The following is a 16,395-nucleotide window of genomic DNA, read 5'->3' on the forward strand; positions in this document are numbered from 1 at the left end:
CCCAAATGTCCATCGATGGATGAATGGGTAAAGAAGATGTGGTATGTGTGTGTGTGTGTGTGTATATATATATATATACAATGGAGTATTACTCAGCAATCCAAAAGAATGAAATCTTGCCATTTGCAACTACATGGATGGAACTGGAAGATATTATGCTAAGTGACATCAGTCAGTCAGAGAATGACAAAAATCATATGACTTCCCTCATATGAGGACTTTCAGAGACAAAACAGATGAGCATAAGGGAAGGGAAACAAAAATAATGCAAAAGCAGGGAGGGGGACAAAACAGAAGAGATTCATAAATGTGGACAACAAACTGAAGGTTACTGGAGGCATTTTGGGAGGGGGGATGGGCTAAATGGGTAAGGGGCATTAAGGAATCTACTCTTGAAATCATTGTTGCACTATAAGCTAACTAATTTGGATATAAATTTTAAAAAATAAAACATAAAACAAGTTAAAAAAAAAGAAAATTAAAAAAAAGAGAAGAGTAGCAACAGGAAGCCATATGCTGTAATTCTTTTTTCCCCTAACTTTTATGTTTTTGAGATTTGTAAAAACATTCGGATATATCTGAACAACCAAAGAACATCAGAGACATGTTTTTCTAGCACACTAGGAAAACTCACTGCAGTTCTGGAGGAAGTCTTCTAAGGGAGCATTCTGACATGGTATGGAGAGAGGCTAGCAAAACAGGTCTGAAGTGGCACTCTTGCTTCCTACTGGGAAGGCACAGAAATAAGTCATCCATAGCGTGAAACTGCATAACTCCTAAAGGTCAGGCTGTTATTGGCAATCACTGATACTGAGAGGAAGGTTTGCTAGCAGAACCTGTAACTATCCTTAGGCGAGCAGGAAGGTGATGAATCCTACTTCTTCCAAGAAAGAAAAGTTTAAACTCAAGTAGTTGGTAACAGTTTATTTCTCTATAAAATAATTTATTTTCTAATTCTTATAGGTGAGTATAGCAATGTCCAAAAATATTTCATGGATGTAATAATTATAAAATAACTGCATCTGAGGCTTTATGCACTAAAGAGGCAATTCAGGCAGGATTAGCTGATCTAGTACAAGATGCAGATGGAGTGATTTGATACTCTGGAGATCTTGGATAATTTGGAACAAATGATACACTATTTTATTGATAAAGAAACTTCCAAAATAATCTTATGTACCTATTCAGACCTTTACTGGCCACCTATGATATTCAGCCATCAAAAATGAGAAAATATACCACAGATTGCAGATGACCTGTTGAACCAGAAACAAAGATGGCTCTCTTTTTTTGCAGATTATCTGTGTGAAACTAAAGCCCTTGAAGTTGAAGAACAAGTGGGGTGAATTAAGAAAAAAAAATCAACACATAAAGGAACAAACATAGAAAAGTAGATTTTAAAATGATAGCTTCAATATCAAAGCTGTACTGTCAGCTTATAGTAGAAGTGCCAAGGACATAGTAAATAAGTGAGAAACACAGTACAGCTGATGTGAAGACACTGATAATCAGAGGTGATGGAGCATGGAGCTCTGAGCATACACGAAGGATGAGGACCTAGACTAATGCAGAGCATCCCTATGTGATCAGCAAAAGACCCAAAAAGTTCATTGCTTAAACAATATTGGTCTGAAAATGAGCTATCCACTGCCTCATGCTTGTGGCATCAGTAAAAGAGCAGAATATATTGCTCTACATATAATAGTGCCTCATATCAACAGGATATTTCAGGCAGTGCAGGTTATGAAAACATGAACCGTACCACAGACTGTGGAGGCATTTTTCTGTATCACAATGACAAGCCAAGGCAAAATAAATACAATGGAGTTCTATTGCTGGACTGTAAGATGATTGCCAAGTGATGGAACATAATAATGTAAGGTAAAGTTACAATAAATTTAAGCAAGAGAAAAAAACCTACTGTCAACTTGAAGGTCAAGCAGAGAATATTCCCAATGGACCAACTCATACATATTGCTAAATATGCCCATAGAAAAAGTGGGCAAAAGATGGGATGAGAAAACGTAATAATAAAGAAATACAAATTGCTAATAAATTTCAAAAACATTTATCATCACAAGAATAACAAATGATTAAAACTTTTTTGATTTATCAGATCAGGAGGAGACATGTAGAGACTATCAGACCAATGCTGGATCTAGAGGGAGAAAATAGACACTATCATTAGCAGCTTTTTTTTTTTTTTTAATTTTTTTTTCAACGTTTATTTATTTTTGGGACAGAGAGAGACAGAGCATGAATGGGGGAGGGGCAGAGAGAGAGGGAGACACAGAATCGGAAACAGGCTCCAGGCTCTGAGCCATCAGCCCAGAGCCTGACGCGGGGCTCGAACTCACAGACCGCGAGATCGTGACCTGGCTGAAGTCGGACGCTTAACCGACTACGCCACCCAGGCGCCCCTATCATTAGCAGCTTTATGGCACATTATTGCAGATTTTTTCATAGCAATTTGAGTGTATATATCAAAAGCCCTAAAAATGTTCATGTCCTTGGATCCAGAAATTCCAATTATAGGAATTTATTTAAGGGACACAACTGAACATGAGTGATAATACAGAGTGGCATGTAGGGAAATTGGAGAAAGTTCTAACTAGATTTCAGTTTTGTTTCCTCTACCCACCAAAATGCTGAATTGGGATAATTCCTGTCTCCCTCCTTTAAGATTAATCCATAGATAGAAAAAAAAAAAACCAGCAAGAAAAAATGGAAAAACATAGAAATCCCTGGGGAGACTGATGGTGGTGGTGGCTTTCACTTGGAGCAGAAGGCAGTGAAGCAGAGAGAAAAAGAACCTACTTCACTTCCTGCTGCTTACTAAGGAAGAAATCAGGGCAGTATATAAGACTCCTGCTTAGGAGTAGCTAAAGAAAACAGGAGGAAACAGATTGACTTCTGGAAATCACATCTTTACATTTCTTCAAGCTACCAGGATTGGTCTACTGTAATCTAAAGAGAACCTCTTCCATAGTCTGCCTCTCTTTATGGAACAAAGAATAAAATCCTCACCTGAAGAGTTGTTTCATTGGGTAAGATGTGATTGACTGGGGTTTTCTGTTGGGGTTGGAGTTTTTTACTTAAAGCTGATCTACTTCTCACCTACTGATCTCACTGGGACAAATGTGGTTGACACAATGCAACAAAGAGTTAAACTTCCAGGGGACTGTGAACCTACAGGACAAAATACAATGGGCAGAGGTATTTAATTTTTTTTTCTTTTTACAAGCAAGATTTAAAAAAAAAATTTAATATAATTTATTGTCAAATTGGTTTCCATATAACACCCAGTGCTCATCCCAACAAGTGCCCTCCTCAATGCCCATCACCCATTTTCCCTGAGCCTGTAGCAGGATTCTCACACAGAGAGTCATGACACTGAGGCTTTTCTTTCCAGGAAGCAACTTAATTTGTGCTGACATGGGCTCAGAGGGTTTGTATCCAAAAAACTGAGCTCCAAGCACCACATGGTATAGCCTTTTATGCATTTTCTACTTCTTCATCTCCCATATATGGGTAACGTGTAGACATACAGCCTGATTGGGTGGTCTCATGTTACAGGGTTGTGAGGGATGTCACATACACATGTAGCCAGGTTATCTTCCCTTATATTGAGGTCTTTTGTCATCACATTCCTTAGGGAGGAGACTCTGCGGCAAGCTGAAGTCCAACGCTCAACCAACTGAGCCACCCAAGCGCCCCCAGAATGGATACTCTTGAGGAACAATTTTATAAAATTGGAAACCAGATGACGAAACTCAGTGATGAAAAAAAAAACAAATAAAGAAAATGTCAAAATGAAAGCTAAGAAATATGGAGAGACCTAATATCCACAGAGAAATGGGACAGAGGGAATATTTTAAGATATTTTGATAAAAATGTACATTCCCCAGAATTTTAAAAATTATGAAATAACAATGTAAAGTGGAAAAGAGGAGGGGGGAAAAAGTGAAACTCACACTTAGATATGTAATAAAAATTTAAGAATATAAAAAATCATGATACACTCTAAGAACTTGCAGAGAAATATCAAGTCACAGGTAATAATCAAACATCTTAGATATTTCACCAGTAACTGCATGCAAAGGGACAATGGAGTAGTGTTTCCATAATACTGAAAGAAAACCCTTAGATCCTAGGGTTTTATAGCTAATCAAACAGTCAATTAATTTGCCAGACATAACTAAATATTTTTTCCTGAAATCTAAGGCGTTCAAAATTTTGCACAAAGGCCAGCATTGAGTGAGTTTTGGATCAAGTATTTTAAACAAGAGAAAGATAAACCCAAGAGATGTTGCAAGAGATCTATGAAGTTCATGTGGTCAGATGAATAAAATTAATCAAACACCTTGGTAAAGTTTCTTAAAAAATTTTGTCTTAGAAAAATGTCAAAGATAAATGATGAAAGTATTATGTGTATAATGTATATCATAAATATATAAATATACATATGCACATATTTTATATACCATACACTTATATATAAACATTACTTAAAAAAATATATATCCAAAATGAAAATGGTAGAGAGTATCAACATGATGGGGGCTGGAGGGGTTGGAGAATGAGTTTATATATGATTGAGGGAGGCTATATTTTTAAAGTAGAGAGAAGTCTAAAATCCTGGTAAAAGGTGACAAAAATTAAATAAAAAATTAAGATGAGAGAAATAGATAAACAGGAGTGCTCCTATATCTATAATATCAGATAGAATAATCTCTATAGCATAAATTATTGTTAAGATAGAAGACAGTCATTACATTTATATTCAATTAAACTGGACAACTTGATAAAATAGATAAATTCATAGAAAAAACACTTACCAGAACTTACTTAAGATGCAGTGTATTTTCTAATTTAAAAAGTAGATAAACATAAGAAACAGATTGTAAAGGCAGGTTTTACAAAAATTTTAAGAAGCATGTAATTCTGACTTTATTTGTGCTCTACCATGGGTAATGGAATAAGTGAGAATACTGTCAGTTAGAGCTGTGTTTTCCGATACAGTAACCGTTAACCATATGTGACTATTTAGAATCAAACAAAATTCAAGTTCCTTTCCCTAGTTATACCAGTCACATTTTTAACTTTTTATTTATTATTTTTAAAAGAGTTATTACTTTTTTTTTAATTTGGGAAAGAGAGAGTAAGCAAGCAGAGAAGAGGGGTAGAGGGACAGAGAGAGAACCCCAAGCAGTCTTCCTGCTCAGTGGGGCCCAATTCCACCACCCTGGGATCATGAATCAGATGCTCAGCTGACTGAGACACCCAGTCATATTTTTAAATTGTTAGCTCAATAACTACCTGTGATTACTGGCTATCATACTGGACATCACAGATAACAGAATTTTTCCATCATTACAGAAAGCTCTATCTGGGCAATGCTATTTTAGAGAGCAGAACCCTAATAACAAAAACAAAAAGAGCCATCATGAGAAAGCAAAATAAAAAACCCATTTTACATATGAATATAGATGCAAATATCCTAAAGAAAACATTATCACATTGAGTCAAATAGGAGTTAAAAAGAGATAAAACACTGTTTTTCTGCATGTCCCTATCCAGTTTTCCCAGCACCACTTGCTGAAGAGACTGTCTTTATTCCATTGGATATTCTTTCCTGCTTTGTCAAAGATTAGTTGGCCATACGTTTGTGGGTCCATTTCTGGGTTCTCTATTCTGTTCCATTGTGTCTGTTCTTGTGCCAGTACCATACCGTCTTGATGAATACAGCTTTATAGTATAGCTTCAAGTCTGGGATTGTGATGCTTCCTGCTTTGGTTTTCTTTTTCCAGATCTCTTTGGCTATTCAAGGTCTTTTCAGGTTCCACACAAATTTTAGGATTGTTTGTTCTAGCTCTGTGAAGAATGCTGGTGTTATTTTGATAGGTATTGCATTGAATATGTAGATTGCTTTGGGTAGTATTGACATTTTAACAATATTTGTTCTTCCTATCCAGGAGCATGGAATATTTTTCCATTTTTGGGGGGGTTCTTCTTCAGTTTCTTTCATAAGCTTTCTATAGTTTTTGGTGTATAGATTTTTCACCTCTTTGGTTAGATTTATTCCTAGGTATTTTATGATTTTTGGTGCAACTGTAAATGGGATCAATTCCTTGATTTCTCTTTCTCTCACTTCATTATTGGTGTATAGGAATGCAACTGATTTCTGTGCATTGATTTTACATCCTGCCACTTTGCTGCACTCATGGATCAGTTCTAGCTGTTTTTTTGTGGAATCTTTTGGGTTTTCTCAAAAATATCATGTCATCTGCAAAGAGTGAAAGTTTGATTTCCTCCTGGCCAATTTGGATGCCTTTTATGTGTGTGTGTGTGTGTATGTGTGTGTGTGTGTTGTCTGATTGCTGAGGCTAAGACTTCCAATACTATGTTGAATAACAGTGATGAGAGTGGACATCCCTGTCTTTTCCCGACCTTAGGGGGAAAGCTCTCAATTTTTCCCCATTGAGGATGATATTAGCGTTGGGTCATTCATATATGGCTTTTATGATCTCGAGGTATGCTCCTTCTATCCCTACTTTCTTGAGGGTTTTAATCAAGAAAAGATGCTGTGTTTTGTCAAATGCCTTCTCTGCATCTATTGAGAGGATCATATGGTTCTTGTCCTTTCTTTTATTGCTGTGATGAATCACACTGATTATTTTGCAGATATTGAATCAGCCCTGCATCCCACGTATCAATCCCACTTGGTAATGGTGAATAATTCTTACACCATACACAAAAATAAACTCAAAATGGATGAAAGACCTAAATACAAGATAGGAAGCCTTCAAAATCCTCGAGGAGAAAGCAAGCAAAAACCTCTTTGATCTTGGCCACAGCAACTTCTTACTCAACATGTCTCCAGAGGCAAGGGAAACAAAATAAAAAATGAACTACTGGAACATCATCAAAATAAAAATCTTTTGCATAGTGAAGGAAACAATCAGCAAAACTAAAAGGCAACTGATGGAATGGGAGAAGATATTTGCAAATGACATATCAGATAAAAGGTTAGTATCCAAAATCTATAAAGAACTTCTCAAACTCAACACCCAAAAAACAAACAATCCAGTGAAGAAACGGGCAAAAGACATGAATAGACACTTCTCTAAAGAAGACATCCAGATGGCCAACCGACACATGAAAAAATGCTCAACATCACTCATCATCAGGGAAATACAAATCAAAACCACAATGAGATATCATCTTACACCTGTCAGAATGGCTAACATTAACAACTCAGGCAACAACAGATGTTGGCGAGGATGTGGAGAAAGAGGATCTCTTTTGCATTGCTGGTGCAGCCACTCTGGAAAACAGTATGGAGATTCCTCCAAAAACTAAAAATAGAATTACCCTACAACCCAGCAATTGCACTACTAGGCATTTATCCAAGGGATACAGGTGTGCTGTTTCGAAGGGACACATGCACCCCCATGTTTATAGCAGCACTATCAACAATAGCCAAAGTATGGAAAGAGCCCAAATGTCCATCGATGGATGAATGGGTAAAGAAGATGTGGTGTGTGTGTGTGTGTGTGTGTGTGTGTGTGTGTGTGTGTGTATATATATATATATATATATACACAATGGAGTATTACTCAGCAATCCAAAAGAATGAAATCTTGCCATTTGCAACTACGTGGATGGAACTGGAAGATATGCTAAGTGACATCAATCAGTCACTTTATATTTATAAAAATATAAAGGCACTACTTTTAACACTGATAAAATGCATCAACTAAAGTTTAAACACTATCATCTATCCGTGTTAGAAAATTTGGTACTGGATTTCTCTTCTCTTTGTAAACAACTGAAAAACTAAACAAAATAAACAGCAAACATGGTTTGGGACACAGTACCGGGAAACACAGGATTGCTATCCCTGAGAAAAGCAGAATATACAGGATGAGCTCTCAAGGTGCCTAGGCTTCCTGCAAGGAGGCACTTTCCTGACCACAGGGTAGATAAGAGGAACCCAGGCAGAGCATGGCGATCAAATTGCAGGAGGTGGAGAACAGTTTAGGGAGGCCAGGCAGCTGGCACTTGCACCAGAGAGCATCAGAGAAGACTCCAGAAATCTGCAGAGTCCTCTGGAGTCTATGCTCTGATACAACCGAGGCAAGCATAAGATGAAGAGACATCAAAAGGCTAGACAATAACAGCTCCAGACAGCTGATGCTTAATAATACCCAAGAAGAAAGGGCGCTGGATATGGCATTCAAGCAGAAAATATGGAAGACATTTTTCCTCATTAAAAAAACCTTAAGAGTATAAGTGACTGTTTAAAGCAAAAATAATAATTAGCTGGTAGGCATGGTTTATAACACATGGAGAAATAAAATGCATGACCAGAGTAGTACAAAGGCTTGGTGAAGATGGGCCTCTCCTGCCAGGGTCCCAGTCTTGCCATGGCTGGGTAGGAAGGAGGCACAGATCCAACCCATGACCTGAAGTTTATTTATTTATTTATTTATTTATTTATCCCCCCAATATTATACATCTTTTATTAATTAATTAATTAATTTATTTATTTATTTTTATTTAATATATGAAATTTATTGTCAAATTGGTTTCCATACAACACCCAGTGCTCATCCCAAAAGGTGCCCTCCTCAATACCCATCACCCACCCTCTCCTCCCTCCCACCCCCCATCAACCCTCAGTTTGTTCTCAGGTTTTAACAGTCTCTTATGCTTTGGCTCTCTCCCACTCTAACCTCTTTTTTTTTTTTTTTCCTTCCCCTCCCCCATGGGTTCCTGTTAAGTTTCTCAGGATCCACATAAGAGTGAAACCATATGGTATCTGTCTTTCTCTGTATGGCTTATTTCACTTCGCATCACACTCTCCATTTCCATCCACGTTGCTACAAAAGGCCATATTTCATTTTTTCTCATTGCCACGTGGTACTCCATTGTGTATATAAACCACAATTTCTTGATCCATTCATCAGTTGATGGACATTTAGGCTCTTTCCATAATTTGGCTATTGTTGAGAGTGCTGCTATGAACATTGGGGTACAAGTGCCCCTATGCATCAGTACTCCTGTATCCCCTGGATAAATTCCTAGCAGTGCTATTGCTGGGTCATAGGGTAGGTCTATTTTTAATTTTCTGAGGAACCTCCACACTGCTTTCCAGAGCGGCTGCACCAATTTGCATTCCCACCAACAGTGCAAGAGGGTTCCCATTTCTCCACATCCTCGCCAGCATCTATAGTCTCCTGATTTGTTCATTTTGGCCACTCTGACTGGCGTGAGGTGATACCTGAGTGTGGTTTTGATTTGTATTTCCCTGATAAGGAGCGACGCTGAACATCTTTTCATGTGCCTGTTAGCCATCCGGATGTCTTCTTTAGAGAAGTGTCTATTCATGTTTTCTGCCCATTTCTTCACTGGGTTATTTGTTTTTCGGGTGTGGAGTTTGGTGAGCTCTTTATAGATTTTGGATACTAGCCCTTTGTCCGATGTGTCATTTGCAAATATCTTTTCCCATTCCGTTGGTTGCCTTTTAGTTTTGTTGGTTGTTTTCTTTGCTGTGCAGAAGCTTTTTATCTTCATAAGGTCCCAGTAATTCACTTTTGCTTTTAATTCCCTTGCCTTTGGGGATGTGTCGAGGAAGAGATTGCTACGGCTGAGGTCAGAGAGGTCTTTTCCTGCTTTCTCCTCTAAGGTTTTGATGGTTTCCTGTCTCACATTCAGGTCCTTTATCCATTTGGAGTTTATTTTTGTGAATGGTGTGAGAAAGTGGTCTAGTTTCAACCTTCTGCATGTTGCTGTCCAGTTCTCCCAGCACCATTTGTTAAAGAGGCTGTCTTTTTTCCATTGGATGTTCTTTCCTGCTTTGTCAAAGATGAGTTGGCCATACGTTTGTGGGTCTAGTTCTGGGGTTTCTATTCTATTCCATTGGTCTATGTGTCTGTTTTTGTGCCAATACCATTCTGTCTTGATGATGACAGCTTTGTAGTAGAGGCTAAAGTCTGGGATTGTGATGCCTCCTGCTTTGGTCTTCTTCAAAATTACTTTGGCTATTCGGGGCCTTTTCTGGTTCCATATGAATTTTAGGATTGCTTGTTCTAGTTTCGAGAAGAATGCTGGTCCAATTTTGATTGGGATTGCATTGAATGTGTAGATAGCTTTGGGTAGTATTGACATTTTGACAATATTTATTCTTCCAATCCATGAGCAGGGAATGTCTTTCCATTTCTTTATATCTTCTTCCACTACCTTCATAAGCTTTCTATAGTTTTCAGCATACAGATCTTTTACATCTTTGGTTAGATTTATTCCTAGGTATTTTATGCTTCTTGGTGCAATTGTGAATGGGATCAGTTTCTTTATTTGTCTTTCTGTTGCTTCATTGTTAGTGTATAGGAATGCAACTGATTTCTGTACATTGATTTTGTATCCTGCAACTTTGCTGAATTCATGTATCAGTTCTAGCAGACTTTTGGTGGAGTCTATCAGGTTTTCCATGTATAATATCATGTCATCTGCAAAAAGCGAAAGCTTGACTTCATCTTTGCCAATTTTGATGCCTTTGATTTCCTTTTGTTGTCTGATTGCTGATGCTAGAACTTCCAGCACTATGTTAAACAACAGCGGTGAGAGTGGGCATCCCTGTCGTGTTCCTGATCTCAGGGAAAAAGCTCTCAGTTTTTCCCCATTGAGGATGATGTTAGCTGTGGGCTTTTCATAAATGGCTTTTATGATCTTTAAGTATGATCCTTCTATCCCGACTTTCTCAAGGGTTTTTATTAAGAAAGGGTGCTGGATTTTGTCAAAGGCCTTTTCTGTATCGATTGACAGGATCATATGGTTCTTCTCTTTTTGTTTGTTAATGTGATGTATCACGTTGATTGATTTGCCCTTGTTTCTTTATTGACCGTGTGTCTAGATGATCTATCCATTTCTGTAAGTGGGGTGTTAAAGTCCCCTGCAATTACCACATTCTTATCAGTAAGGTTGCTTATGTTTATGAGTAATTGTTTTATAAAATTGGGGGCTCCGGTATTCGGCGCATAGACATTTATAATTGTTAGCTCTTCCTGATGGATAGACCCTGTAACTATTATATAATGCCCTTCTTCATCTCTTGTTACAGCCTTTAATTTAAAGTCTAGTTTGTCTGATACAAGTATAGCTACTCCAGCTTTCTTTTGGCTTCCAGTAGCATGATAAATAGTTCTCCATCCCCTCACTCTCAATCTAAAGGTGCCTTCAGGCCTAAAATGAGTCTCTTGTAGACAGCAAATAGATGGGTCTTGTTTTTTTATCCACTCTGATACCCTATGTCTTTTGGTTGGCGCATTTAATCCATTTACATTCAGTGTTATTATAGAAAGTTGCGGGTTTAGAGTCATTGTGATGTCTGTATGTTTTTTTTTTTATTTTTTTTATTTTTTAAAGTTTTTTTTTTTTTTTTTTTAACGTTTATTTATTATTTTTGGGACAGAGAGAGACAGAGCATGAACGGGGGAGGGGCAGAGAGAGGGAGACACAGAATCGGAAACAGGCTCCAGGCTCCGAGCCGTCAGCCCAGAGCCCGACGCGGGGCTCGAACTCACGGCCCGCGAGATCGTGACCTGGCTGAAGTCGGACGCTTAACCGACTGCGCCACCCAGGCGCCCCTGTATGTTTTACGCTTGTAGTGATGTCTCTGGTACTTTGTCTCACAGGGTCCCCCTTAGGATCTCTTGGAGGGCTGGTTTAGTGGTGACAAATTCCTTCAGTTTTTGTTTGTTTGGGAAGACCTTTATCTCTCCTTCTATTCTAAATGACAGACTTGCTGGATAAAGGATTCTCGGCTGCATATTTTTTCTGTCTAGCACACTGAAAATCTCGTGCCAATTCTTTCTGGCCTGCCAAGTTTCAAAAGAGAGATCAGTCATGAGTCTTATAGGTCTCCCTTTATATGTGAGGGCACATTTGCCCCTTGCTGCTTTCAGAATTTTCTCTTTATCCTTGTATTTTGCCAGTTTCACTATGATATGTCGTGCAGAAGATCGATTCAAGTTACGTCTGAAGGGAGTTCTCTGTGCCTCTTGGATTTCAATGCCTTTTTCCTTCCCCAGTTCAGGGAAGTTCTCACCTATTATTTCTTCAAGTACCCCTTCAGCACCTTTACCTCTCTCTTCCTCCTCTGGGATACCAATTATGCGTATATTATTTCTTTTTAGCATATCACTTAGTTCTCTAATTTTCCCCTCATACTCCTGGATTTTTTTATCTCTCTTTTTCTCAGCTTCCTCTTTTTCCATAACTTTATCTTCTAGTTCACCTATTCTCTCCTCTGCCTCTTCAATCCGAGCCGTGGTGGTTTCCATTTTGTTTTGCATTTCATTTAAAGCGTTTTTCAGCTCCTCGTGACTGTTCCTTAGTCCCTTGATCTCTGTAGCAAGAGATTCTCTGCTGTCCTCTATACTGTTTTCAAGCCCAGCGATTAATTTTATGACTATTATTCTAAATTCACTTTCTGTTATATTATTTAAATCCTTTTTGATCAGCTCATTCATTAGCTGTTGTTATTTCCTGGAGATTCTTCTGAGGGGAATTCTTCCGCTTGGTCATTTTGGATAGTCCCTGGCGTGGTGAGGACCTGCAGGGCACTTCCCCTGTGCTGTGGTGTATAACTGGAGTTGGTGGGCGGAGCTGCAGTCCGACCAGATGTCTGCCCCCAGCCCACCGCTGGGGCCACAGTCAGACTGGTGTGTGCCTTCTCTTCCCCTCTCCTAGGGACGGGATTCACTGTGGGGTGGCGTGGCCCGTCTGGGCTACTTGCACACTGCCAGGCTTGTGATGCTGGGGATCTGGGTATTAGCTGGGGTGGGTAGGCAAGGTGCACAGGGGCAGGAGGGGCAGGCTTAGCTCGCTTCTCCTTAGGTGATCCACTTCAGGAGGGGCCCCGTGGCAGCGTGATGGAGTCAGATCCGCTGCCGGAGGTTTGGCTCCACAGAAGCACAGAGCTGGGTGTTTGCGCGGAGCGAGCAAGTTCCCTGGCAGGAACTGGCTCTCTTTGGGATTTTGGCTGGGGGATGGGCGGGGGAGATGGCGCTGGCAAGCGCCTTTGTTCCCCACCAAACTGAGCTCTGTTGTCCGGGGGCTCAGCAGCTCTCCCTCCCTTTGTCCTCCAGCCTTTCCACTTTCCGAGCAGAGCTGTTAACTTCTGACCTCCCAGAGGCTAAGTCGCGCTTGCTGTCGGAACACAGTCCGTCAGCCCCCTCCGCTTTTGCCTGCCAGACTCGGGGGCTCTGCTTGGCCGGCGAGCCGCCCCTCCACCCCGGCTCCCTCCCGCCAGTCCGTGGAGCGCGCACCGCCTCGCCGCCCTTCCTACCCTCTTCCGTGGGCCTCTCGTCTGCACTTGGCTCCGGCAACTCCGTTCTGCTAATCCTCTGGCGGTTTTCTGGGTTATTTAGGCAGGTGTAGGTGGAATCTAAGTGATCAGCAGGACGCGCGGTGAACCCAGCGTCCTCCTACGCCGCCATCTTCCCTCTAGAAGTTGACCTGAAGTTTAGGGCATGTTGGGACTAGGAGGCCCATTTCTTTCCCTAGCTCCACACAGGACCTGAAGTCTCTACTTCCCTGCATATCATGCATGGAGCAGGTGCAGAGGGAGGGGGAAGACATGACCAAGTTGGTATAAGAGAGGTCAATGCTTCTTAGCAAGTAGCAAGCCATAGATAGTCCTTTGTGTTGAATTGAGAAAGTTCTGGTTACTGTGAACACATGGATAAATTAGCCAAGCTGAACTCTCCAGTATATATCAGTATTTTCATGCCTTAAAAATTAAGACATTATTTATCTCTGTGCAGCACAAAGAGGTCTTCAACTTCAATTGTACCTCAAATTACTACTCATTATACACTTCATTCTCAGTATAAAGATAAGCGATGGACAATGAACATGGAGAGGTTTGTAAAAGTGCATGTAGTATTATAATAAAAGCCTTACAGCCTCTGCAGCTGTTCCTCTAAAGCATTGGCTACTAAACATGAAAAGGACATCTGCATGTGTCTAGCAGAGAAAACTGCTCAGCAGAACTCAAACCTTCTCAGGAGCTTGCCTTGATTCATGTGTTTTTAAAGAACTGTTCCCAGACCGGAAGGAAAAAGGGACTCAACATTTCTATAACAAGAAGACAGATTTGGTATCTTAACAGAGAAATACAGAATTCCTAGGCCATATCTCCCAGGTCTTTCAATGAATAATCATGGCATTGTTTTTACACTTGGGACATTTAGTGAGCCGTGTGGAAGAACAAACAGAAGTTCTTAGCATTAAGGTACACGTGGTTATGCTGCTGCTGTGGTCCTTTTCAGTGCACTCAGCACTGAAGGAACATACATTCTTTTCAAGTGCCATTGAAGTATTCTCTGAGATAGACCATATGGTCATCAAAAAAAAAAAAAAATCAAGTCTTGATATATAAAAGGACTTAAAGTATGTAATATATTTTATTTACAATAACTCATTCAGGGGCTACAGAACTAAATTAAAAATCAATGAAAAAAGATACCTGGAATATCGTCCCAAATATTAAAAAATTTAAAACATGCTTTTGAATATCTTATCAGCTAAAGAAGCAAGCATAATGTAAATTAGAAAGGATTTTTATTCAATGAAAATAAGCATAACACATCAAGATTGCAAGTAAACCAATGCTTAGAAGGAAGTATATACACTTAAATAAAAATTCCTAAGTTTTTACTTAAAAATTAAAAAAAAATTTAAAAGTTAGGGCTCCTGGGTGCTCAGTCAGTTAAGCGTCCGACTTTTGAATTCAGCTCAGGTCATGATCTCACAGTTTGGTTTGTGAGATTATGGACTTGCATTATCAAAGGAGCGAGAATGTCAAAGCTATTAAGGAAAATATTCCTGTTTCTACTGGAGTACTTAATTCTGAGTTTTGATTCTATTAACATAGTGAATAATTCTAAGAATGAATTGGTGTTTCATTCTAATAAAAAGGGCTTTGTGATTTTGTTTTTCATGGTTTTATACTCATTCCTTTTGTCTGTGTCTTCTCATCTAAGTTTCCCAATGACTGTGCAGAAGCAGAGAATGGTTTTATTATTCTTGTTTTGCAGAAAAAAAATTAGATTAAGAGTCTCTGAGTTCACACTGCTAGTGCAAGTTTGAAATGAGGATACATGTCTTCTGGCTTTAATTTTCTGGCAGTTTTCACAACCATTTGTCATTTAACACTTTCTTTTCTTTAAATTTTTAAAAACTATTTTTATTTATTTTTGAGAGAGAGAGACAGAGTATGAGTGGGGAAGGCACAGAAAGAGGGAGACACAGAGTCTGAAGCAGGCTCCAGGCTCTGAGCGGTCAGCACAGAGCTGAACGCAGGGCTCGAACTCGTGAACCACAAGATCATGACCAGAGCCGAAGTCAGACACTTAACCGATCAAGCCATCTGGGCACCCCTCTACCTTCGATCAGCATTATAGGCAAAGAATCCTGACAAATGCCTTGACATGAATAAAATGTTGAGTTGTTTAAACACAATCTTTTTCCTAAATAAATACTTTTTTTTTCTATAATACTATTTGCATTATTATTTTGTGGCATGGTATAGCATAGCCTACAAAATCCCTGGCTTTAACCTCAGGCACACCTGGGATCAGGTTTTTCCATCTGCATCCCGTGACTTTGGGTCAGTGCCTTGAACCTGATCAGCCTCGGTGTCCGTATTATAAATTAGGATGTTAGCACTCATCTCATATTGAACTTTTGGAATTTGTATTATTGCATGTATGCATGTGCCTCAAACACAAACATACACTGAATTGCTTTAGTGCTTGTGCTTCAAATTCAAATACAAAATTTCTTCTCAATAATCTTATCCAAATTTTCTCTTACACAAACTGCAAATAACTCGAAACAGTGATAAGTGGTGGATTTAGGAGTATGTAACACTATTTCTACAGTACTGTTAAGGAAGGAAAATGAGGAAGAGAGATACCAAAAGACATAATTAGAGTGTCAGTTCAGATTAGGTTCTCCAGGTAGCAACAAATCCTGCCAAAAAAGAATTGTCTTGTAGAAGATAAAATTTCATTTTTACTTTAGCAAAAGTAGTCGGAAAGTAGGTAGTCTAGAGCTCTGTGAATGTCAGAGACCTAGGTTCTTCTATGTTATTGTTCTGCCACCCTTCTTGCTACTTCATAATCTAAGAGGGTTTGTCAGCATCAAGTTATCCCAGCCAGCAGAAGGAAGAAAGAACAAATAAGAAAGGACAAACTGTCGTTTAAGTAGGTTTCCTGAAAGTTGCAACATCACATTTTGGCTTCCTATCAATTGGACAGAACTTAGTCACACAGCATACCTTGCCATAAATGAGAGAGAATAACATAGCTTTTATTCCAGGAAGAC

This window comes from Puma concolor, chromosome B2 (assembly GCF_028749965.1).
Source record: "Puma concolor isolate L17-30 chromosome B2, mPumCon1.1.hap2, whole genome shotgun sequence".
In the NCBI taxonomy this organism is placed as follows: domain Eukaryota; kingdom Metazoa; phylum Chordata; class Mammalia; order Carnivora; family Felidae; genus Puma; species Puma concolor.